Below are 26,684 nucleotides of genomic sequence, written 5' to 3' on the forward strand. Positions count from 1 at the left end.
CAATTAATTCAGAAGGTCTTAAATAAAGCATGACTTCATAACAATGTCAAGCATCATTTTTATAATGGCACTGTTTTAATTTGGAGACCAGTGTCCACAATCCATTCTCAGCTCACGTGATATCTCAATTCTTATTAATTTAGCTTGCTTAACATCACAATGGGTTTTGCAAATCTACAATTTTGTAAATCTATAATAGGGTTGGATTGCTACAGATTGGATTGTTTATATTTGAGAGTACACCAACTGTTGGAAAACTGTTGGATGCCATTGTGCCTAACTGCAGTTGTCCATGACTACACCATTGAAACTTTTCCAAATTGTCATTCTAATAGAAACAGCAATGGCGTAAATATCAGTATCCAAAAATCCAACTTTATTTGATGCAGTTGAAACATAGCATTAAACATTAGCCAAACCTCTAACATAACCTGTAATGTATGAATCATATCTGTTAGGCAATGTCAAGGTGATTGTTAGATTTGTCCAAAGGATGGGATGGTCAGGTTCTTGTAAAGATTAAAGAAGCAATTTCTAATTAACCTTGTAAGGCAATGGTTAGTTCACAGTTAGAGCACTGTATGAAATTATGGGTAGACATTATGAAATGGATATTAAAGCCACAAAGAATGTTAGCATGAATGCACCAAGGAGGTTATAGGTATGAGAAAATATCAATGAGGAGAAACTTAAGATATCTCAAAGTATTTCCATTGAAAAAGAAAAGGCTTTGGTAGAGTTGTTTCTTAATTATGAAGGTGTTTGTTCAGAAGAATAGAGAAATACTATGTCCTTGGATTAGGATCAGCATTGAGGGGTTATCAAATTCAAAATTGCTACTACAGGAGTGGGAACAAACATTAGCAGAGGTTTCCTTGTGCAGAAACTTGTTAGATCATGGAATAGATTGCCATTTGGAATGTTTTCCAGCCTATATCCAGATCATTAAAATTCCCTACTATAACTATTCAATCATTTTTTCATTTTGCTGTAATTTCCTTGCAAACTAGTTCTTCTACATCTTTTCCACTGGTTTGTGGCCTCTAGACTATACTGAGCAATGTAATTGCAACTTTTTGTTCCTTATTACTAGCCAAATAGATTCTGTCCTTGATCTCTCTGGGACATCCTTTTTCTCCCACACTCCAACATTCTCCTTTATCAATTAGGCCAACTCTCCGTCTTTCATTCTTTCCACATCTTTCATGAACACGTTGCAGCCAGGAATATTTAGTGCCCAGTCCTGTCCTTCTTTGAGCCAGGTCCCTGTTATCACTACAATGTCATATTTTCCTGTAATTATCTATATCTCCCACTTCCCAATCTTATTTACCACATTCTGTGCATTCACATGCTTGCACAGTAACCCTAGTTTAAATGTTATTACTTTCCTCTTACAATGAACCAACTTACTATTTCCCATTCTAGTGCAATCTGTCTTGCTCTACATTCATAATAATGTAATAATAATTTGGAAAATTTTCTATTCATGAATTACATACTACAAGTTTTCTATTAACCTGACCTCCAGAAATTATCATCTTTAAAATTGCAATATTGAAAAATGCCTTCATATTGCAGGAAGAAAGTGGACAATAAGCCAGAAAGAAGATTTTAGATGACAAAAGGAGATTGACTTTAAGGAGGGTCTTAAGCAGGAAAGGAAAGTGGAGAAATTGAATGATTTAAGGAGAAAAATCGAGACTGAATCTTGATATTTTCTTGCTCTATATTTTGGGAAGAGCATCTACCTAATCAGAGAAGTTATTTGCATAATTAGAAGTGTGGAAGAACTATTACAGCAAATGGTGAAATTGAATTTACATAGAGGATATGGAGTGTACCTGAAAAGATCAAGTAAATAATTATAAAGGATAGATGGTCTGGAAAAATACAGACTTCAGCTAAACTGCCGAAAACAGTGTTTTTGCGTTTTAATAAAACACATGTGAAAAGTTATCTTTAACAAATTTGTATTAAAGTTTATTCATTAGTCACAAGTAAGACCTACATTAACACTGCAATGAAGTTACTGTGAAATTCCCCAAGTCACCACAGTCCAGTGACTGTCTGGTTCAATGCACCTAACCAGCACACCTTTCAGAATGTGGGAGGAAACTGGAGCAAACCCATACAGGCACGGAGAGAACGTGCAAACTCCACACAGACAGTGACCCAAGCTGGGAATCGAAACCGAATCGCTGGCGCTGTGAGGCAGCAATGCTAACCATTATGCTACCATGCTGCCGTAAATAAAAAATTGGAATAAAAGTACACTTCCATTGGTGGACACCTGACTGAAAATAAAATGTCTTAAGACATTTGAAGTTAGTACGAGTGAGTTTATTAGTGTCATAAGTGGTCAATGGCGCTACTGTGAAAATCCCCTAGTTGCCACATCTCGTTGCCTGTTCAGGTACAATGATGGAGAATTTAGCGTCGCCAATGTACCTAACCAGCACATCTTTCGCACTGTGGGAGGAAATGGGGACAACTGGAGGAAATCCACACGGGCACGGAGAGACAGTGACCTGATCTGGAAATCGAACCGAGATCTCTGTGCTGTGAGGCAGTAATGTTAATTATATGAAATTTGATCGTTTTGTTACTTAAATAATGGGATTACTGTGTCTGATACTAATGTGCTGGAAACCTGTATTTTAGATATATATATTTCGGACTGCGTGAGCAAAATTCTAAAGAACAAAAATAAAACACAGTGGATGTTGGATATCTGAAATAAAAACAGAAAGTGCTGAAAATATTCAGCCGGGGACCGGCAACAAATGTTGAGAAACAGAGTTAATTTAGGTCCATGACATTTCATGAGACCTGAGGAAGTTAGAAGTCGAACAGTTTATAGGGAGGGGAGGGGGTGCCTCAGTGTAATCTAAAGTTGTTGCATTTAATGTTGAGGCTGGAAGCCTGCAGGATGTCGAAGTGAAAGACGAGATGTCTGCTACCTGAGTGTTTACAACATTGAAATGAGCTGTCAGTAAATGTGGGACCACAATCTGCTTATCCTCTAGGGGGTCATAGAGGACTGCAGTTAACCTGGCCGGCGTTAGGGCTCCATAGCTGTTGCAAAGGACACATCTCCAAGCCCGCCAGCAGCCAGGCGCCTTTATCACGGGGGCAGCAAATGGAAAGGGGCATCAATAGGGACAGCAGCTGCCTAAAGGGCCGCATGGTCTTGGCGACAAGGGGAGTCTAGAGAGTGGCCAATATTGTTCAGTGGAAGCGTGTCGAGCAGGCATGCGCGCGCCTCCCAATCAACTGGGGTGCACGCGCAGAATCAATCAGCTGTCTAAGTGCGCGCGCAGTTAATCAGCTGGCCGTGCACGCGCACACAGCCAATCAGTTAAGGGTGCACGTGCCCGCAGTCACTCAGTTGGCCGTGCACGCGCAAAGTCACTCAACTGGACGTGCACGCGCACAGTCTCTCAGCTGACCGTGCGCGCGCACAGCATCTCAGCTGGCTGTGCGCGCGGGCGCCGGGAGTTGTCCGCGGTGACTGCGCTCTGAAGTTCACTTTAAACAGCGAAACACTGAGAGGAGAGTGAGACAGCAACAGCAGCGCATCCCGGTCGACCCCTTCCCTCTCGGTGAGTAACACGCCTGCAAGCGCCTTTACACCTCATTTATACAAATAAAAACACTGGGGGTCGTTAGCCTCTCGTTGTTAGCCTATATCACTTTCCTTAGTGAAACATACTTTCCCTGCTGTGGGGAAGTATCAAGGGTTTGTTCATTTTAATGTTTTACAACGCGTGTTTGGAAAATTCTGTGTTTTTTTGCATCAATGAACCCTTTTTTTTTCCCCTCTCACATTCCTGACATATTGGCGTAAAGGGGAATCCCTATTTGAAATGTAGTCTCTGAGTGATTAAGCAGCTAATTAGCAGGAGGGATTAAGGCGCTTTGTCTCAGCCTGGTTTGCCCTTTCCAGAGTCTCTGGCGGTGACCAGTCTCGATCTTGCCGCTTGAAGGACAACATGTTGGCAACGGGGATGAGCTTTTATCTTTTAAGAAGTTGGACTAGGGGCTGGCTGTTAGAGTGAAGGGGGTTCAGCTGCTTCTGGGGTCAGTGAGGGATCTGGCCAAGCACTAGTAGCAGCTGTCGGGTTAGAAATTCCCGAGACACATATTTGCATTTCAAATGAATCGATCCGACTACTATTTGGGACCCCTACAGGCTTAATTTATTTAATATTTCTCTCTCTGTCTCCCACCACCACCGCCCACGCCCCCCCCCCCCCCCCCGCCAACATTTCCACTCACTAGGGTGAATAAACGATCAAAATAGGTGGTTCTAAAATTAGATAGCCTTGATTTAAAGGGCTTTGCACATTTATCCAGTATTAGATAAAACGCGATCCATTACTTTATTGGTTTTAGTCTACTTCTGGAAGCAGTTGGCAAAAATTAAGTCCGTTACAATAGAACTTGTAGCATTTCAGCTGTTCATATATAATTAAACAAAATCTATCTGGGATATTTTTAAGATAAATACCTTTTTATCATTTAATTCTGATAGATTAATCTAAGTTTTTAACAAATTACACGTGATCTTGATTAGGTGTTGTAAGTCCTGAAAGGAACATTTATTTGCAACTGTTTACTTTTGCCCATCTGTAGTGTTGGGGTGGTGATTACATCGACGAATGAAGTTCACCGGTGATTCTTCTGTTACGATGTTTTGCAATCCTTGATCTATCTGGTGATGGTTGGGGCAACCGAGACAGAGAGAGAGAGAAAATGACAGACAAAAGTAAAAATACTGTGGATGTTAAAAATCTATAATAAAACATGATGGAAACATTCAGGTCATCCAGAACGTATGAAGAGAGAACTGGGAAAAGTTAGATATGTCACGGGTTTTGAGTAAGTACAGAGGTGTTGGGTGGGGAGAATGAAATGGAAAGTCTGTGATAGGTTGGACAATATCACTACCAACAGTTGTGTGAAAAAAAAATCTGAAATTGCTCTAAAACGCCTGATTGAAGATGAGGTGCTTTTCCTCAAGTCTCTATCGAGTTGCATTTGAACGGTGTAGGAAGCTGAGGACAGAGGGACCGTTGTGGGAGTTGGGTGGCAAATTAAAATAAATAACCAGAAGCTCAGGTTCACAATTGTTCTTGAACAGAAGTGTTTTACACAGCAGTAACCCAACCTATGTTTGACCTGCCCAACATGAGCAGTGAGTCCAGTATACTGAATTAGATGAACTAATATTAAATCACTGTTTGGTGTGGAAGGAATACTGAAGGGAAGAAGTGAAAAATGGAAGATTTGGCATCTCCTCGACTTGAATGGGAAGTGCCTTCAGAATACCAGGATGGGAAATTGTGTTTGGTGGCGGAAATGGTGGTGGATGATCCATTGAATGTGAAGGTACATTGGGTTTTAAGTGAGGACAAGGACTGAGAGCAGAATTATGATAAATGGAACAGACACAGTTGAAGTCCTGGAAGACATGGTGGAAGGAAATCCTTGGTTGTAGAAAAAGAAAGACTTATTGGAAGCACTGGATAGCATTGTCATAACAGATATGACAGAAATCAAAAAGAAAGAGAATGGAGTCTTTACAGGAAACATGGTGCCTGAAACTGTAGTCAGTGGGGCTGTAGGTGACATTGGTTGATAATGGAGACAGAAACGTGAGGAAGCGGCGAATCAGTGATGGATCACGTGCAGGGCAGGGTAGAAATTGAGAGTGCTGTTGGTGAAATTTTACAGTTTGGGGCAAGAGCAGGAAATGGTACCAGTATCAATGTGCCAGGAAAAAAGGAGAGAGAGAATCCAAATAGAATGGAACTAAGAATGTTCAATGCTCTTCGAGAATGAATAATGTTACTCCTGTCAAAAGTTAACCCAAGTTTGCAGTAAGTCTGCATTGGGCATAGCAGCTCATCTTAAACAAGGCACTTGTTAAATAATTCAACTGTTAATGTGTTTCTCTTCCTGCACCAAAAGGCAATGATTTTCTCTGGGATCAACTTGATGCATAGTGGCAGCCCTTCCCACCTTGCCCAAGTGAGTGCGCTCGGTCTTTTTACCCCTGGGTAAAGAGGGTCATATATAATATCACTTGAAAGAACCTGACTCTTTTTCCTGTTGAATACATCCCCTCTCTCCAAGTACTGATGCTGAGCTGAGTTTCAGTATCCAACTTGTTGTTGTGGCTTAAATGAGTTAATCGCCGCCTACTTGGAACTGGATTTGGGATCTAGTCTATGTCGTTCAGTGCCATCACTTCATTGAACCATCACTTGAGTGCAAGAACTGCTTATGACATGATTTAATTCTAAGAATAAAATGTTTTTCCCCTTGGGGACAGATCAGGAGTGGCATTTTAATTTACTTTGAAGTTTTTTGCTCCTCCACAAAAAGGATTATCAGTGTGATTTCTGGATAAGAATTTCAAATCTCAACAGTAAACTATATCAGTGGAACAGTTGTCTACTTTAAATGCAAAATTGTTTCAGTTTGTGATTAAAGTTGAGCTGTGGTTTTCTTAGAACATCACTGTCAGTTCAGGAAAGAATCATTGAAAATTGCTAGACATTTGGTCATTTGCAAGTAGACTTATTTTCAGATTAATGTTCCAACATCGTGATACGTCAATTGAGAACAGTCTAACCATGTTACTTATTTCTGCTCCAATACTATGCTAAATGACATTGTAAATTGTTTGTTTTCTCAGCTTCTTTTCAAAACAGCTGTCACTACCTCCCCTCAAACAATATACCTTTTAATCCTTTTAACCTTGCACGCCATTCCACCTCAACCACCCTTTCCTCGCTCCAAGCCTTTAAATGTGTTATTGCCTTCTAAATTCATGCCGCTCTTGATCACAATTCTGTTTTCATCTTGTCACCTAAATTGAACTGCCCTATCAAGGTCATAGTGGCATCCTTTATGATGTGGTGCATGACTCCTTGTCAGCCTCAACCTTCCTTTGACATGGTTGACCACCTTATCCTTTTACAATGCCTCAACCTGTTTGTTGAGCTGAATAGGATTGGCTGCCCTTTGTTCCAATCTTATCTATTCAACCATAGTCACATTCATCAGATCATCAGATAGTCAATATATTTTCCTAAAACTAGAGGGCATAGGTTTAAAGTGAGAGGGGAGAGTTACAAAAGTGTCCAGAGGAGCAATTTTTTCATACACAGGTGGTGAGTGTCTGGAAGAAGCTGCCAGAGGTGGTAGTAGTAGAGGCAGGTACAATTTTGTCTTTTAAAAAGCATTCAGATAGTTACATGGGTATAGAGGGATATGGGCCAAATGTGGCAATTGGGGTTAGCTTAGGAGTTTAAAAAAAAGAAAGGGCGGCATGGACAAATTGGGCTGAAGGGTCTGTTTCCATGCTGTCAAACGCTATGACTTTATGACATGTTGCCCAGATCAGGTAGGTGTGGCAGATTTCCTTCCCTCTTGAACGTTAGTGATAGGTTTTTACGATAATCAACAGTGGCATGGTCATCGTTAGACTTTTAATTCCAAATATTTTATTGAATTTTTAAATTCCACCATCTTCTGTGGATTCAAACCTGGGTCATCTGAGAATTACTTTGGGTTTCTGGATTACTAGTTAAACAGTTATACACCTGCACCACCCCTCCCCTCCTTGACATTTGCTTCTAAGCAATTTCAAAAATCTCTCCCCATCTTGCACGTGTCAATTCATCCAAAACTCTGTTGCCCTTATCCCACAACCAGCCCCACTCATCTATTATCCTGTAGTTGTTAATCTAAACTGGTCCGTTGCACCATTAATCAAAAATTGTGATCCTTGTATTTAAATTTGATCATATCTATGTCTGTAATTATCTCTAGCCTGTAACCTTTGAGGACTGTCCACCCCCTAACGCTGGACTCTTGGACATTTCTCCTTCTGGTCAACCATTGACAGATGTGCTTTCAACCATTTAAGTTCTAAGCTCTGACAATGTTTCTGCATCTCCATCTTTCCATCTTTAAAACCCCTCCTTAAAAAAAACTTTGACCAAGCCTTAGTCTTCTCTCAAATCCCTTAGTTTGAAGCCAGCAAGAACAGGAGTAGTCTGTCAGTCCAAAGGAAACACAATCTTCTCTAAACCAATTTTCTGGACTTGCCTGAGGACAGTTGTCGGTGAGTGTGCTGATGAGGCCTAAGAACAAATTTCTATTGACCCTCTTGCCGCCTCTTAATGCACCCAGACTAATTTCTAACCCATTATGCTTTAAAGAACATGCAAACATTACAAGAGCAATCAATAAGTAATACAATTATTGTCATTATTCCAATGTCAGATGTACTGCTAGAAGTTTGATTTCTGTAGTTGTGAAACAAATCTTTGCATCTGATACGTAACTTCACTTTTTTGCATATGTAAGCATGAAATAAATATTTGGCTTGTTTGTCATAGCTAAGCATGCAGAGCAATTCATGCAGCATTCATATAGAGAGCTGGGTACATACTGTGTAATCATCCTAAATAATAGTGATTGATAAAGACAATTTTAACGCAGAAGAGGGCAACATTTATTTTGTGGCAGTACAAAGTCATCTGGTAATGCACGTTGAAAACAAATGTGATTTGGGATTCATTGCTGTCAGTAGACTATGCACAAAGAGCTGAGCATATTAACATGTAAAGTCTGCGTATCTTGCTGGACTCTGTTACCAGGGAGACTGAGAAATCACTATAAACAGCAGCAAAATTGCCATGACATACAAAGGAAAATTTGCAACCTGTTAGATCAACCATGTTCACAGATTAAACCTACGATTGCAGGCTTTCCAATGGTTCAGCAAGTTTATTCAGTGATTAGCTGAGCCTCACAAACTAACCAGCGATGCCCTGGGCTTGACACTTAATCTATGCTGACTGAGCTCAACAGGCTGGTTGATGATGGAGCAGGACTATAGATCTGGTGTCCCTGTACTGGTGGGGAAAAAAAATCATCCAGGCCTTCTCTTTAGAACATTTGAGGCTAGCATACAAATGTTTTTTTATTTAACTATTTATATTTTTCAAAATTATGCCAGAGTACACCACCATACTAACTGAAATTTTCCAACATAATTTTGACAGAAGTTAAAACCCTTATGAACACAAACCACTTCCTTTTAGGAAGAATGTTGCCCTGCCTACAGAATGAACAACTTGTGTTTTTTTTAACCTTTGTAATTTAAAGAGTTTGGGTCTAAAATGAGGAAACGTTTCTTCATACAGAGAATGGTGGAACCTCTGGAATTCGCTACCACAGAAGGCTGTGGAGGCTAAGTCACTGAATATATTTAAGAAGGAAGTAGATTTCTAGACATGAAAGGTGTATGGAGAGAGAGTGGGAGTATGGCATTAAGATAGAGGACGAAACATTGAATGGTGGAATATCTTCAAGGAACCAAGTGACTTGCTCATGCTCCGACTTTCCATATTTATATATCATGGATAATTTTTGTTATTCAGTTCCACTCAAAAGCCATTATATGTTTGCTTCTATTTTCTTTTGCCAAGTTGTGGTACTCGGAGTATGCATCTTGTTGCATTCGTGCCTGTCATCCTCAATCACCAACAAGAGAGAATCTAACCATGACTTGATATTCAGTGGCCGTCACTGGTTCCCTAACCACTGAGACCCTGTGGGTGGCGCATTGGCAAGCACTGCTGCCTCACAGTGCCAGGGACCTGGGTTCAATTCCCTGCTTGGGTCACTATGGGGAGTTTGCACATCCTCCCCATGTATGTGTGGATTTCCGCCAGGTGCCCCAGTTTCCTCCTACACTCCAAAAATGTGCAGGTTAGGTGATTGGCCATGCTAAAATTGCCCCCTAGTGTCAGGGGGATTAGAAAGGTAAATATGTGGGGTAAGGGGGTAGGACCTGGGTGGAATTGTTGTTAGTGCAGGCTTGATGGGCCGAATGGCTGCCTTCTGCACTATAGGGCTTTTGTGATCTAAAACTTCTAAATAATGTGTATATAACAGCCAGCCAAGGATGGAAATTCTGCATTGAGTAACTCACCTCCTGACTCCCTAAAGCCCAGCCACCATTTACAATCAGAAGTCAGGTGTGGGATGGCAAGCTTTCCATTGATCTGGATGAGTGCAAATCCAACAATACTCAAAGCTCAATATCATCCAGTATGAACCACCCATTTGATTGGCATTTCCATGACCAAAACAAACATTCACTGCCTCTGCCAAGGGGACACCTGTGGCAGCAATGTGTACCATCCGCAGGATGCGCTACAACAACTTGCCAAGTAATTTTGACAGTGCCTTTCAAACCCATGACCTCTATATCATTTAAAAAGGTGAGTCTGCTCCCCACCCACCTTTCCCAGCAGTGGGGACAGTTGTCCCACTGGGGGGGGGTGGTGGGGGCTACTCCCATCATATCCTTCCTATTCCACTTTCCCACTCCATAATGTCGTCATTTCTGTTGTGGAAGGCTCAATTAAATCCCAACCATAGTTTAGTTTTGACTGCATTAGCTAGCGGTCTGGAGGAAAAGATGAAAAGACTTGATCTTACATAATTGATTCTGTGTGAGCAGTATTGCTAGATGTAGCTTTGTCACAAGTATGTAAAATTTATAAGTGAAGTAGTTTTTGTGACATTGCCCTTAAATACCATTCTTTGCTGGATGTGGAGATGTCAAGAACAACAAAGTATTTGAAATAATGTTTTTTCTTTAATGATTGGAAATACCTAATTCTTTCTGTTTCTTTCATATGCTAGTAACAATGCTTTCTGAAAGTCTGTCACGACTTCTATTTTTATTTCATTTGAGTAAATTTCCTATGCATACATGGATTAAGACTGGCAGCAAATGTGCTAAAATCTGAGATATGTATTGGTTCTTGAAGTGGGTCATGTCAGTGCTCTATTCTAATTTTTAAATGAAATATATTTTAAATTTTTTTGCTTTTACAGTTGATCTCATTTAAACTACTTTTATTAAATTAATTTGCAAAATATACTTGCCAAATGCTGAATTTTGCTATCTTTACCAAATTTGCAGCCTTTAATTCTGGCTTCTGTATTTCACAGTGGATACATATGATATGTGCATTTTTAAAAGTGAGTTATTCACTTAAAACTTTGACTTTTGAACTTTTGTTATAATGTATGCAATTTATGAATCTAACAGGCTATTAATTAAAATTGGTAAGGATTTTTGGGAATATGATATCGCATAGTTAGCCTTTTACAGTGTGTATATGTGATGGAGAATAAATACATAATTTCCCATTCATTGGGCACAAGACATCTCATTACTTGTGCTACACCTTGGCATATACAGAATTGGCCAATTATGGCTACGTTACAGATTTGTAAATTTAAAACAAATGAAACTTAGCTAAGGAAGTATACCAAATGTTTACAAACAGTTATTCAATAACTGTTTATGCTTTCAAAATCTGACCGTAATAAATCAGTACTTAACTGTTATAAGGAAAATCCATCTATGAATCCAACTAATTGCTCAAAACATTTTAGAAATTATTTTGTCCACTTTTAATTGCCTCCAGCCTAGCAAATAACTAAGGGCACTGAAAATGCATGGAGCTTCTAGCAGTTGCTTTCAGTCACTCCACTGGGAGAATCAAATCTTCTTCCAGCCTCTAGCTCCCTCAATCCTGAGTTCCTTGGACTCTGGATTTTGTGGCCCCAATATTTTCTCTCCACTGCAATTCATGGTAGAGACTTCAGCTATCTGTGCCCTTCTTACTACAGCTCCCTTCCTAAACCTTTGTTGCTCTTCCATCGCCTACTTCAACCAAGTTTATAACTATCTTTTCTAATCCTTTTCCTCCATGGTTCAATGATATAAATGCAATTATCTGTCTTGCTTTCATCTGCCCATTTGCTTTGGATTAGCCTCTGATTATTTTTTTGAAATTGATTCATCTACAAAATACAAGTGCATTCTGCATTGCTTCTTGTGAAGCAGCATTTTATTTGCTGACTTGAAATGTATTCACAGTTCTCAGCATCACTAAACAAATGCATGACATGCACTGGTACTCAATATTGGAAAAATCATACACTAATAATGTTTTAGCATATTTGTTGCAATGTACAGTGCTACCACTTAGTGGCAGAAATTGGTTACCAAAACAATATAAGCATATGCTATATCAAGTTTCACAAGTATCTGCTCCTTGTATATTGCTTTTGAAAGGCTATTTTTTTTTTTCTCTCCTTGATCCTTTCTCCCTCCCATTCTCTCTTTAATATTTTGATTCCCTATTTGAGTATTGACCCATAGATAATGATGGTCTAACAATATCTTAGTCATTTGGCTTATGTTTGATCTTTGATTTTTTTTTTGCTGATAGACTATTTGAGAAAGAGAAAGGCACATAGTGAGTCATTGCAACCTAAATGGAATCTTCATTAGAACCAAGTCCTACTTGAAACAAGTACGATCGAGCTCAGGAGCTAGATCCTGACATTCTGTTTTTTCTAATGCTCCTCAATTAACAGATATTGAGTCTAGCTGGTGTACTCCAACAGAGTTCAGTCAATTCAACATAGGTTTGCTTTGGCTAAGTTTCAAAATACCAGGGTAATCAATAAACTCACTGGAAGATTGTAAAACTTTTCTTTTCCTTTCTCTACTCTTCCCAGTGTTTCCGCTAGGAAACCTCTTTGCCCACATTACCTTCTGGAAACTATTCTACCTAATATATTTGGCAAACTTGAGTTCAAAGAGTCCAAATAATTTGAACATATGTAGTCTTGGAACCTGATTAATATGAAAATATAAAATTAGATACTTCAGTGTTCTGCAATCAAATATTTATTTTGGGTAATTCCCTGTTGCAGAGTTCTCTGGAGACTGGATATTGCCAAAACTTCAGCCAATACAAAGACTCTCAAAAACCAGTATTGCAGTTTAAAGATGTATCTTTATTAACCAATGATCGATGGGAGAATGAGCATTGGGCAGTCCAATGTCTCCTACAAAAGAAGGCTTTGAACATTCCATATAATTCTGAGGTTACAATGTGTGATCAATTATACATTTTTTTATATCAAATTTCCTGTCTTCTGTTAGTTATGATCAAATCATCTTCAGTATAAATCAATCATTAATAACTCTTGTCATATGCTTTAGCCAGTTGTATTCTACACTCTGATATCATGGGATTTCATTGGTCCATAAAATTCAGATGCTTCCTCCCCCTATTGATGATGCTTTTTCCTCTGTTGCTTAGTAACTCCTGACGCTTAGCTACAAAGGTCAAAGTTTACCAACTTCTGCTAGGTCACTGACCAAACCAGACAGATGTATATTCTTACGTCTGAGCAGGGACCTGTCTTCTCTGGATAGTGTGGAAAAATTCTCTTCATAAAAGTAGCCCAATGACCTTACTGCTAGCAACTTTCACCTGATAAGAACTTGCACATTCTGAGGTTTCATTGTTTCCAGAGAATGTGGTTCTGTTGCTAAGGCTTCATCCATTCATTTCTTGTAGCAACCTGCTCTTGACTAGAGTGCACAATTCCTTTTATAAAAGACAGTTAAAACATTTAAAATACCAAAATACATGTTTAAATCAGAAACACTTGTATAAATCTAATACTTATGTGCCTTTATGTAGGCAGTTTCCTGGTTACATTGTTAGTTTGATCTGATGTCATTTCACTTGTTACTTTTTTTTAGTGAGTTAAATGCCTGATTATTTGAAATTCCTCTAACCCACTAGGATTTTCTCTCCACAATCCCTCTGAATTATTGATAGCACTTAAAGGGGTAGTATTGTGTTTTTACTGAATATGGAACAATCTGTTAATTTATTTTCACAGTTGCAATGTTCGTTATCATAAGACTATTTGGTGCAGCAGATGCAAAATGTTCTGTTCCATGTGCCTTACATTTTTCAAAGGGGATGTAAGTTTTCCACCTTAAACTTAACAGAGAACTTGTTCGTGAAATTGTGGCATTATCTGTATCTTTGTCAAAAATCGAATGAAGGAATTCATCATAGTGAACTGACAAATCAGTTACTTAGGTGTTGTCTGTTTATATTCTGGCCATGAGCCACATCATAGGTTTTGAACCTCCGTTATATGTTTGCACAGTGCACCATTCCCAGTGGTTTAAAAATTAAATTTTTGATTTATTATTGTCACATGCATTAGTATACAGTGAAAAGGATGTTTTCTTGTGTGCTATACAGACAAAGTATACTGTACATAGAGAAGGAAAGGAGAGGATGCAAGATGTAGCATTACAGTCGTAGTTAGGGCGTAGAGAAAGATCAACTTAATATAAGGTAGGTCCATTCAAAAGCCTGATGGCAGCAGCGAAGAAGATGTTCTTGAGTTGGTTGGTACGTGTCCTCTGTTTTTTGTATCTTTTTCCCAGCAGAAGAAGATGGAAGTGAGTATATCCAGGGTGCATGGCGTTCTTGAATATGCTGGCTGTTTTTCCAAAGCAAGGGGAAGTGTGGACAGAGTCAATGGATGAGAGGCTGGTTTGAGTGTTGGACTGGGCTTCACTCACAACCATTTGTAGTTTTTTGCAGTCCTTGGACAGAGCAGAAGCCATACTGAGTTGTGGTATAACCAGAAAGAATGTTTTCTATGATGCATCTGTAAAAGTTAGTGAGAATCATAGTGGACATGCCAAATTTCCTTAGCCTCCTGAGAAAGTAGAGGTATCGGTGGCCTTTCTTAACTGTAGCATCGGCATGGAGGGACCAGGACAGATTGTTGGTGATCTGGTCAACTAGAAACTTGAATACACCAATTGTTGTATATTGGAGAAGTGATATGCAAGACAGACATCGGTTAAAAATGAATGGACCTTTATTAATAGTATGTGATCCCATCCATGGTTGTCTCTTTTCTCTCTCTCTTTCCTGGGCTCGGTCTATTACATCACTTCCATTGCATACGTTAACAGAGCAGATCTCTGCATCAGCCAGTAGGGATAAATGCAACAACAAGACATTTCTTCCCCTTAAACTGAGCACCCCCAATCACGTTCAACATGAACAATAGTCAGATAGTCTGAAGGTCTTTGCTATTGGAACTATTGACAGCAAACCCCTGATGTCATTGTCTTCACACTGGTGGGAACATCTGGCATCTTGCATCATGTGATTCCGCTCAAGTAAACACCCATGCTACAACTTCAGTATCACTAAAAACTGGCTTCCACTTGTCAGCAATACTAAAGTTAAAGTTAAAGCCTGGGCTTGATCTGATTCTAGGCAGAAGCAGAAAGAGAAATCCCCTAGAGGCTGTTGGTTGTTTTGACTGGCATTGACAAGGAAACTAGAGGTCACTTCTGCATCTGAACGGAAGGTGAAGTGTTGTTTTTCTCAATGGTGTTTAGTGGTGTAGGAATTGTAGAAAAGTTCAACACAGCACTATGTCAGTCTGATCCTGAATTTTCAACAGACTCCAGATTTGGTGGATGTGTTCTCCTAGCCAATAGTTGGTTTGCATGTCTCCTCCAGATAATGTCATCTCTGGTCAAGGCAGTGCAAGAGACAAGTTCAGTCTGCACAAGGAATCCATTTCTCTCCTCTGGAATAGTTCTGAGCCAGAAGTACTTGTCCTTGGTGGAAAACTGTTTTGCCTTTCTTTCTGACCATTCCACTTGTGCTTGTTGTTGCCATCGCATGATCTCCTCGATCTTTTAAAACCTCCAAAAATGAAATGAGGAACCTCTTCATCCTGAGTAAGGCAGGAGGAGTCTTGGCCATGGAATGTATGGTATTCTGGTAGACCAACAAGAATTTGTTGAGGTGTATGTATGTCCCTTGATTGTTTTCAAGTTGTGTTTCCTGGTTTGGATGAAGCGTTCTGCTAGTCCATTGATAGCAGGATGATATGGTACACAAGTAATATGTTGAATATCATTTTCCTGCAAGACAAATTGAGGCCCGTTATTGCTTATCAGCTGTTCAGTGACTTCAAAGTGACTAAATACTTCTCCTAGTTTCTGGGGTGGATGTCATCAGGCTATTTGGTGCGAGCATCAACCGTTATACGAACATATGCCCTTTGGAATGTCCTGCAAAATCTACAGGCATACATTGCCAAGCCTCTCCAGCTGAACGATGCTTAACGGTGTGTGATCTCTTCCATGGTGGCTACTTCTCTCTCTATTCTGCGATAGGACTATTACGTCACTTCCAGTGCTCTGCATGAGCCAATAGGAATAAATCCAAATACGTAACACCAATGTTTTTGAGCCTACTTGTGACACTAATAAATAAACCTAGGAATGCCTAACCATTTAAATGCAGTACAGATGGATTTAGAAATACAATATAAGGAACCCCTTTTAAACCCAGCTTGACAATGCTGGAGTTGTAGTGCATGTGATATCCAAACTAAGTGGTGTGAGACTATGGGCTCTAGGGGATCTCTGTTTCTGCTTCTGTCTAGAATCAGGCCAGGCTCAGGCTCTAAATTGATACTTTAACTTTAGTATTGCTGACAAGTGGAAGCCAGTTTTTAGTGATATGGAATTGTAGCATGGATGTTTACTTCAGCAGGATCATATGGTGCAAAAAAAAGAGCCATCATGAACGGATGGAAATCAAAATTAAAATCTCTTGAATTTTGGTAATAGTTGCTCAGTAGCACATATCAAGCTGATGAAATACACGTATTTTACAAACGAGCTACCATATCTGTTTCTTAAACTGAATAAGCATTTTCCCCATAATGCTGCAAGGAAATCAGGTCTTAATCCTTTCAAACCCCCTGAACATGAATTTCTGAATTTGATCATATTTGGTTTTAAAAAAAAAGGATGTGTTAGAGGGTTACTGTGATTTACTGATCTGCTCGTCAGTTTCTGATGTATCAGCAATGTTTAGAATTAATGTGACATCTATCAGGCTTAATTTCTGAGTGAAACAAACGTAACAGCATTAATTTTTTTTAAATTGTGAAACCAAGATGGTAACTATTATTTTCTTGATAACTCTCAATAATTTAACAGGCACAAAGTATTGAACATAAGAACATAAGAAATAGGAGCAGGAGCAGGAGTAGGCCATCTAGCCCTTCGAGCCTGCCCCACCATTCAATAAGATCATGGCTGATCTGTCGCTGCTCAGTTCCACTTTCCCGCCCTCTCCCCATAACCCTTAATCCCCTCTCTTATCAAAAACCCATCAACCCACGTCTTAAAAATATTTAGCGAGGCAGCCTCCACCACTTCAACGGGCAGAGAATTCCAGAGATTCACCACCCTTTGAGTGAAGAAGTTCCTCCTCAACTCCGTTCTAAACCGCCCCCCTTTTATCTTGAGGCTGTGCCCCCTAGTCCTACTGTCTTTTTTGAGCGGGAAGAGTCTCTCCACCTCTATCCTATCCATCAGCAGAAATTTATTCCGATGGTCAAAAAGGATAGTAGGAGGAGAGGTAATAAGCCGTGGATAACGAAGGAGGTGAAGGAAAGTGTTAAATTAAAAGCGGAGGAATTTAGAGTAGCTAAGAGTAGTGGGCGAGAAGAGGATTGGGAGAGGTTTAAATGTCAACAAAGATTGACAAAGAAGTTGATAAAGAAGGGAAGGAGAAACTATGAAGCTGGGCTAGCGCTTAATATAGAAAAGGATAGCAAGAGTTTTTATAAATACATAAAAAGGAAGAGGCTGGCTAGGGTGAATGTTGGTCCTTTAGAGGATGAGAAAGGGGACCTAGTGGTAGGGGATGGGGATATGGCTAAGGTATTGAATAACTTTTTTGTTTCTGTCTTCACATAAGAGGACGTGAATAATTTGCCGGGTGTTAGTGATGGAAAGGTGCTAGGACTGGAGGGTCTTAATGACGTTACTGTTACTAGAGAGGCGGTGCTCGACAGACTGGAGGGGCTGATTGTGGACAAGTCCCCAGGACCGGATGGAATGCATCCGAGGGTTCTGAAAGAAATGGCGGAGGTGATAGTGGATGCCTTGGTGGTTATTTTCCAGACGTCGCTGGATTCCGGGGAAGTGCCGGATGATTGGAAAACGGCTAATGTTACGCCGTTGTTTAAGAAGGGTGGCAGATAAAAGGCGGGGAATTATAGGCCGGTTAGTTTAACGTCTGTGGTAGGTAAAATGTTAGAATCTGTCATTAAGGAGGAAATTGCGAGGCATCTTGAAGGGAATTGCTTGATAGAGCAGACGCAGCACGGTTTCATTAAAGGGAAGTCGTGTCTGACAAATTTACTGGAGTTCTATGAGGATGTGTCTAGGGCGGTGGATAGAGGAGAGCCGGTGGATGTGGTCTTTCTTGATTTTCAGATATTCCAGTAGCAGGCTGTACAAAATCTTTACTCAGGTGCATCACCTGGAACGAGAAGTTTTATTTGAGATTTCTAGACGTGATTAACACTTTTAAAGTTAGTCAGTTGCTGTAATTTTGTGCATACATACATCATGCACATTTCACTTAATTAAAACAAAAGCTGCTAAATTCATTCTGTGCTGTTCTCTTAAATTTCTTTACAATAAAAAACCCAATCCATTGTCCAATGACAATGTGGTGCAAGATGGGTGGACAGAATGGCAGTTCACAGCTGATGCTTTAGTGAAGAATCTTGTAGGTCATGTTTAGTAGAGAAAAAGCTTTATTCCAAAGGGACGTGAGATATTGTTGCCTCATTTGTTTACAGGATATATGGAAGCTCCAATAACCAAGCTTTTCTGTTTTTCTGCATATGTTTCAATTTGCAATTCAAATGAAAATGAACACTTGTTTCATTCTGAATATTGTGTGTAGTTCTTGGTGGACTTGGAAATCTACGTAATTGTGTTTGTATTTATGCAAGATGTTCCAAATATATGTTTTTTGTGTCAATGTGCTCTTTCTGAATACTGTTGTGCATTTTGGTGAAGGGGATAACCCTTTTTTGCATTTTAATCACAGACTTCACATAGTCAAAATGTAGTATTGTCACGTGACCTTTAAATAAAAGTAATGTAGTTAAGACTATCAGCACCAAAGGGTAGGCAGTTGAAGTACATAATGCACACTGAAGATTAAATGTTTTTAATCTTTGTTTATGATTACATTAATGAGATGGGGCATAATGTAAAGTTTAACAAAGACAGGACATGCCCATATCCCCAGGCAACGTTGTTTGATTTGAAGAAGGGCAATGTTTTATGACTTAACTGTTGTCATAAATTTGAATACAAATTGTAACCAAAATAGGGTTTGAACAGAATATCTCCAGGGCAACATAAGCCGTTATAGTCTTTTGTTACTTTGATCGATGACCTTGCTCATCATTTGAACAGAAGCGCAGGAGATTGGTTGATTCAATAAAGGTATTAAGTGCCATATGTCACCTCTGATCAAACTTGCATTTATATTTCTTACTCTTCCTGCCTGCTTCACTCCTGTGATCAATTACTTTGTTGTCAAATAGCTATTTTTAACAGTAATAATTCTTCACTTAATGTCCTACTTGTGTTCTTGAAAGTGCAACTTTAAACTAAACAGCATTAAGCAAATCAGATTTTTCCCTAAGAGTTAATGTATAATTTGGAGTTTGGTTCTTTTGAACATTTTGCATCAGAATTGTTTTTAAAATTTAAATGTTGCTTATGCAGAGAACATCCCAAAATTTTTTTTTTAAAATTCTATGTACAAAAGGATAATAAATTTAAATAAGTTGACAATAAGCAGAGCTGGTTGTGGGGTTCTTGTAAAGGTAGCAAGTGGTGGAGTAATTGGGATGAAAGGACAGGATGGTCAACAACAAAGAACAGCACAGCACAGGAAACAGGCCCTTCGGCCCTACAAGCCAGCACCGCCCATTTTAACACTCAGTGAGTGCCTTATTCAAGTCTTTCGTCAATCGACGACATTTTGTCTACCTCTAGTGAAACCCCACAATAAAGGGGATACAAATTTAGGGAATTATATATACACCAGATTAAGGGAGATCCAATTCAGGGACAATTTATTGACACCCATTAGCCTAAAAAGCACATTTTGGGGATGTGGGAGGAAACTGGAGCACACAGAGAAAACCCATGCAAGCATGGGGAGAATGTACAAACTCCCACAGACATTGATCCAAGCCGGAGATCAGACCCGGGTCCCTGTAACTGTACAGCAGACAGTGATAGTCACTGAGCTGACGTGTTGCCTGTCAATTGGTCCAGATTAAGCATACACTAACGGACGTGAAGCACTAGGCAACTCTTGAAGCAACATCCAAGAGCAACCCTCGCACGACCCACCATGTGCAGATGTAGATTGAGAGGCTGAGGCATTCGGTCCCCACCCTCCTTCCTCCGGTCCCCACCCTCCTTCCTCCTCTCTGCAGCCCCCTCCTGTTCCTGACCCTTAGAGTTAGCCAGTCTAGGGGGTGTGGATGACTCTTGCACCCCATAATCAATGTCACCCTCCCTCCCCCTGAGGAGCCTCAGTGTCTGTAGCTCAGAGGCCAGCTCATCTACCTTGAGCTGGAGCTTCTCCAGCAACCTGCACTTACTGCAGACATGGTCACGTGGAAGGACCCTGGGGTCCACCAGGTCCCACATCATACAGAAACAGCACATCATATGCCCCTCCATTATTCCCTGTAGTACTACTGAACACCGATTTCAACGCAAACTTACCTGGCCCTTTTCTGTCAAGCCCTTAGATCCTAAGCCCTAGCAGCTCACTCAGCTTCCCTCTCACTCCACTGCCCGCTCCGATGCTGCTCGCTGTCTACACCAGGCCTCCTTTTAAACCTGGCGCTGTTTAAAAGACTGCCTACTCACAAATCCCTGCTATCCACTCCCTTTGAATTCTTAAAGTAGTAAACACAAAAGGCCTGCGAAAATGCTTTTAAATGAATCTAACAGTTCTACAAGGTAAGTTCTTACTAAACACTAAAAAGCCTGCGAAAATGCTTTTAAATGATTTAAACAGTTTTTAAACAGGTAATTTCTTACCTGACTCAGTGCTCCTTCACTCCGCCCACTCCAGCGAACAATGATGCAGATGGAGCAGGAGAAAGTGGGTTCCCGAACCTGTGTCCTTTGTTTGAACGGAGGGGAGTACGGTAGGATGAGAGAGGAATTGGCGAATGTTGATCGGGGGAGCGCATTGGAAGGTAGGTCTGCTGAGGAACAGTGGAGGATCTTTAAGGAGATCTTTCTTGGTGCTCAACAGAAATTTATTCCAATGGTTAAAAAGGATCGTAGGAGGAGAGATAATCAGCCGTGGATAACGAAGGAGGTAAAGGAAAGTGTGAAATTAAAAGCGGATGCGTTTAGAGTAGCTAAGAGTAGTGAGCGAGAAGAGGATTGGGAGAGGTTTAAATATCAACAAAATGTCGAAGAAGTTGATAAAAGAAGGGTGGGATAAACTATGAAGCTGGGCTAGAGCTTAATATAAAAAAGGATAGTAAGAGTTTTTATAAATATATAAAAAGGAAGAGGCTGACTAGGGTGAACGTTGGACCCTTAGAGGATGAGAGAGGGGACTTAGTGGTAGGGGATGGGGAAATGGCTGAGGCCTTGAATAACTTTTTTGTTTCGGTCTTCACGGAGGAGGACGTGAATAATTTGCCGGGTGTTAGCGATGGAAAGATGGTAGGAGTGGAGGGCCTGAATGACATTATTGTTACTAGAGAGGCAGTGCTCGACAGACTGGAGGGATTGATTGTAGACAAGTCCCCAGGACCGGATGGAATGCATCCAAGGGTTCTGAAAGAAATGGCGGAGGTGATAGTGGATGCCTTGGTGATTATTTTCCAAACATCGCTGAATTCCGGGGAAGTGTCGGAAGATTGGAGAACGGCTAATGTTACGCCGTTGTTTAAGAAGGGTGGCAGGCAAAAGGCAGGGAATTTTAGGCTGGTTAGTTTAATGTCTGTTGTAGGTAAAATGTTAGAATCCGTGATCAAGGAGAAAATAGCGAGGCAGCTTGAGGAGAATTGTTTGATAGAGCAGACGCAGCACGGTTTCGTTAAGGGGAAGTCGTGTCTGACGAAGTTATTGGAGTTCTATGAGGATGTGTCTAGGGCGGTGGATAGAGGAGAACCAGTGGATGTGGTGTTTCTTGATTTTCAGAAGGCGTTTGATAAGGTGCCGCACAAGAGGTTATTACAGAAGGTTAGAGGGCTTGGAGTTGGAGGTAGGGTGTTAGCATGGATAGGGGATTGGCTGTCAAATAGGAGGCAGAGAGCGGGGGTCAATGGGTGCTATTCGGATTGGCGGTTGGTGACTAGTGGAGTGCCCCAGGGGTCGGTGCTGGGGTCTCAGCTATTTACCATTTATATAGATGATCTGGAGGAGGGAACCGAGTGTATGGTGTTGAAATTTGCTGATGACACCAAGATTGGTGGAACGGCAAATTGTGCGGAGGGCGTGGAAAGTCTGCAGAAGGATCTAGATAGGCTGGGCGAATGGGCCAGGAACTGGCAAATGGAATTTAATGTTGGCAAATGTGAAGTTATCCACTTTGGTAGGAATAACTATTATTTACATGGTGAAAAACTGCAGCGTGCGACGGTTCAGAGGGACCTTGGGGTCCTTGTGCATGAGTTGCAAAAACCCAGCCTGCAGATGCAGCAGGTGGTCAGGAAGGCTAATGGGATGCTGGCCTTCACAGTGAGGGGGATTGAATATAAAAGTAGGGAGGTCTTGCTGCAACTGTACAGGGCACTGGTGAGGCCACAGCTGGAGTACTGTGTGCAGTTTTGGTCGCTGCACTCATGCAAGGATTTATGTTCTTATGTTCTTATGTGTATGCACCTTGTTGGCCAACAAGGCGGACCAAATCGCCTGTGGATGTAAAAGGAGACATCAATAAACATAAACATACAACAGGCTATACAGACAGTAATGGAAGATCCCCAGTAGCTCCAACGTAAGTGACAAGGTGAGTCTTAAAATTTGTTGGATGACAGATAGGAATCCATTAATTCCCAGGAACATCCCGAGGCTCTTGATCTTCAACTAGAACATTCTTTTGTATCCCTCCATCTCCAGTCTGCTCATGTGACTATCCAGGTAAGTTTTAAACAATCCTACCATGTCTGCCTCCACCACCTTATGTGGCAGTGCATTCCAGGCCCCCACCATGCTCTGTGTAAAAAACAAAGTCCCTCTGACATCTGAGTTATACGTCGCCCCTCTCACCTTGAGTCCGTGACCCCTCATGATCGTCGCCTCCATCCTGGGAAAATGCTTCCCACTGTTCACCCTATCGATACACTTCATGATCTCATACACCTCTATTAGGTCTCCCCTCATTCTCCGTCTTTCCAGGGAGAACAACCCCAGTTTGCCCAATCTCTCCTCATAGCTAAGACCCTCCATACCAGGCAACATCCTGGTAAACCTCCTCTGCACTCTCTCTAAGGCCTCCACGTCTTTCCGGTAGTGCGGCGACCAGAACTGGATGCAGGACTCTAAATGTGGTCTAACCAACGTTCTATACAACTGCAACATCAGATTCCAGCTTTTATACTCTATGCCCCTTCCTATAAAGGCAAGACCTTAAAACAATTTGTCCAAAGTCTTTTGGCCAGTCCTTACTTCTGGTAAGACTTCTTGTAACAGTTAGTGTCATCATTGGTCGCCTTGTTCACTTTAGAACTGCATTCTCTGTTTGGACCATTTTGGCAAAGATTGCCATGCTTCTTCAATAAGTTGAAATGCTTTTGACAATTGTTCAGTTATAAAATTTGAGCTGATGATGTTTCACCAGTTTAGTTTTTTTCCTTCAGCTTGTTCCAGTTGCATTACATCCTCATTTGACAGTTTTTCTCAATGGGGTTCATGCAATTTCATCACAGCTTCCTGCATAGCTTCAAAGCCAACTTCCTTTGTGACCATTGACACACTCAGGCCTTTTTACCACACACCCATTCATGCGCACTAATGTAACTTCATCCAAGAATCAACACTATTTTGAGGGTATTACAGATAAACCCAAATTCCCTGTTTTTTGGTTTATTTTCACCATCTGCCCCTTTGATGAGCTGGGATAAGGTACACAATAAATAATAAACCTTGAACATCACCATTGTTCCTGATCCATGGGATTTAGCAATAAAGGCATGTTGAATGATGAGTGAACAACCGTAACTTTTCTGATGAGTCATCAAAGTTGACGGGATGACTGAGATCAGTGTTGGGACTGCAATTGTTTATGATTTACATAGATGATTTGGCATTGGGGACCAAGTGTAGTGTATCAAAATTCACACTAAGATGATTGGCAAAGCAAAGTGTGCAGAGGATGCTGAAAGTCTGCAAAAGGATGTAGATGGTCTAACTGAATGGGTGAGGGTTTGGCAGATGGAGTACAATGTTGGCAAATGTGAGGTCGTCCATTTTGGGAGGAATAACAGCAAATGGACTATTACTTAAATGGTAAAAAATTGCAGCATGCTGCTGTGCAGAGGGACCTAGGCATTCTTGTGCAAGAATCTCGAGTTGGTTTGCAGGTGCAGCAGGTAATTAAGAAGGCAAATGGAATTCTGTCTTTATTGCTAGAGAGATGAAGTTTAAAAACAGTGAGGTTATGTTGCAGCTGCATAAAGTGCTGGTAGGCCACACCTGGAGTACTGTATACAGTTTTTGTCTCCTTACTTGAGAAAGGATATGCTGGCACTGGAGGGTGTACAGAGGAGGTTCACTATGTTGATTCTGGAGTTGAGAGGGTTGGCTTATGAGGAGAGACTGAGCAGACTGGGGCTATACTCATTGGAATTCAGAAGAATGAGGAGAGATCTTATAGAAACAATTAAGACTATAAAGAGAATAGATAAGATAGAAGCAAGGAAGTTGTTTCCACTAGCAGGTGAAACTGGAACTAGGGGGCATAGCCTCAAAATATGGGGAAGCAGGTTTAGGACTGCGTTGAGGAGGAACTTCTTCACGCAAAAGGTTGTGAATCTGTGGAATTCCCTGCTCAGTGAAGCAATTGAGGCTACTTCATTGAATGTTTTTAAGGCAAGGATAGATTCACTTTTGAACAGTAAAGGAATTAAGGGTGAGTAAGTGGAGCTGAGCGCACGAAAAGATCAGCCATGATCTTATTAAATGGCGGAGCAGGCTTGAGGAGCCAGATGGCCTACTCCTACTCGTAATTCTTATGACCTGGGGCCTATCTAAGATGAGCAATATCTTGAAGTCAGTATTTTCTTTGGTGTGATAGTCTTTTCAAGCAGGGATGGTTTTATTTAACTGCCATTCTTGAAAAAGTGATCCAGTGATTCAGTTATCCAGGCTGACTGACGTACAAGGGTTCTTTGGTATAGCCCTTCAAGGACATTGATGTTTCTGCCTGATATACTGCTAAGGAATAAATATGCAACCCTCTATAGTGTTCTCAGCAAGCAGAAAAGCTAAGCAATCTTTTGTTTAAAACCTGGAACAGTCTTTTCCTCTTTGGAAATAGATGTTCTTTGTGGCATATGCTTCCAATAGAATACTGAAAGAAATCTTTAATCTTTTAAGTAAATAGCCATCTTTTTGATCACTTTCTTCAAAAAGACAGGAAATGTTTCAACTGTATCAATATCTGAACTGGCTACTTCAGTCATTACTTTGTTATGCAGAAGTAATGTCCCTTAAAGCATTTGAAACAACCATGACAAACACTAAACCTTTTCCACAATGAACCCTGTGTATCCTTTAAGTACAGTAGTCATAAACTTATAGCCTTCACCCAAATGGCCATCATACGAAGCACACATTTACTACTTTTGTTCTTCAATCCAAATGGTCAGAAGTCTTTCCATCTTTTTAAGATGCTGCTGCTTGTATGACTTGTGAAATGCTATATGCACTCTCTTTTGATTTTGGTTGCATTACCACAAATATGTTCTTACTGTCAGCGGAGATAGCTCAAGTGCACTCCTAATGTCAACCGGTAATTTCCCAGCCTCAAAATACTTTAAAACTTCTGACTTCATTTCTGAGGTAACGGTTTTCCTTGGTACCCAGACTCATGAACGTCACTTATTGGGTATTTTTGATTTGTGTTTATAAGGAACAAGCTGGACCACCTAGAATATATAGAGATAGAAGTTAAAAGTAAGACTTAAAACATAAAATAAAGAAACTATGTTTACTAAGTTATGAACGGAGATATTCATCTTACCACCATATGGGCTGAATTAAATTGGCATTAAAGCTGAAAATTGGACCACAAAAATCTTTCAATGGAGTAATTTATTGGAAGCATTTATTATATCCAACAATTCACTTAATTGCCTGCTTTTGCTATTATTTCAATTAATAAATTCAACCCTACAAATATTTAAATTCACACAAAATGTTATGCTCAGTTACATGTCAAAATGTAGCAAAACCTGGAAAATATCCAGGTTTGGGCTGACAAGTGGAGAGTAATATTTGTGCCACATAAATTACAGGCGAGGACCATCTTCAGCAAGAGAGAATCTAACCATTGTCTCTTGACATTTGATGACATTACTAACACTGAATCCCCTACTATTAACAATCTGAAGTGGACTAGCCAGATAAATACAATGGCTACGAGAGTAAGTCAGAAGCTAAGAATCCTGTAATGAGTAGCTCACCTCCTGAATCCCCAAAGTTTGTCCACAATCTACAGGGCACAAGTCAGGCTTGAGGGAATACTCTTCATTGCCGGGATGGTTATAGTCCAAACAGCACTCAAAACGGTCAACACCATCCAGCACAGAGTTGCCTGCTTGAGTGACATCACACCCACAAACAT

At 40.5% G+C, this 26,684-nt stretch overlaps 1 protein-coding gene across 1 annotated transcript in view; it reads left to right on the plus strand.

The window, feature by feature from the left end:
- Positions 1-8,052: 8,052 nt before the first annotated feature.
- The window catches only part of LOC145341457 (SPRY domain-containing SOCS box protein 4-like), a 177,383-nt gene continuing 158,751 nt past the window's right edge, over positions 8,053-26,684 (plus strand). Inside the window, exon 1 of the mRNA XM_080186421.1 lies at positions 8,053-8,140. The gene's annotated coding sequence lies outside the window, so the exon portion shown is untranslated. The remainder of the gene's footprint in view (positions 8,141-26,684) is intronic.

The sequence above is a fragment of the Carcharhinus amblyrhynchos genome, chromosome 3 (assembly GCF_965287045.1).
Source record: "Carcharhinus amblyrhynchos chromosome 3, sCarAmb.v2.hapA, whole genome shotgun sequence".
In the NCBI taxonomy this organism is placed as follows: domain Eukaryota; kingdom Metazoa; phylum Chordata; class Chondrichthyes; order Carcharhiniformes; family Carcharhinidae; genus Carcharhinus; species Carcharhinus amblyrhynchos.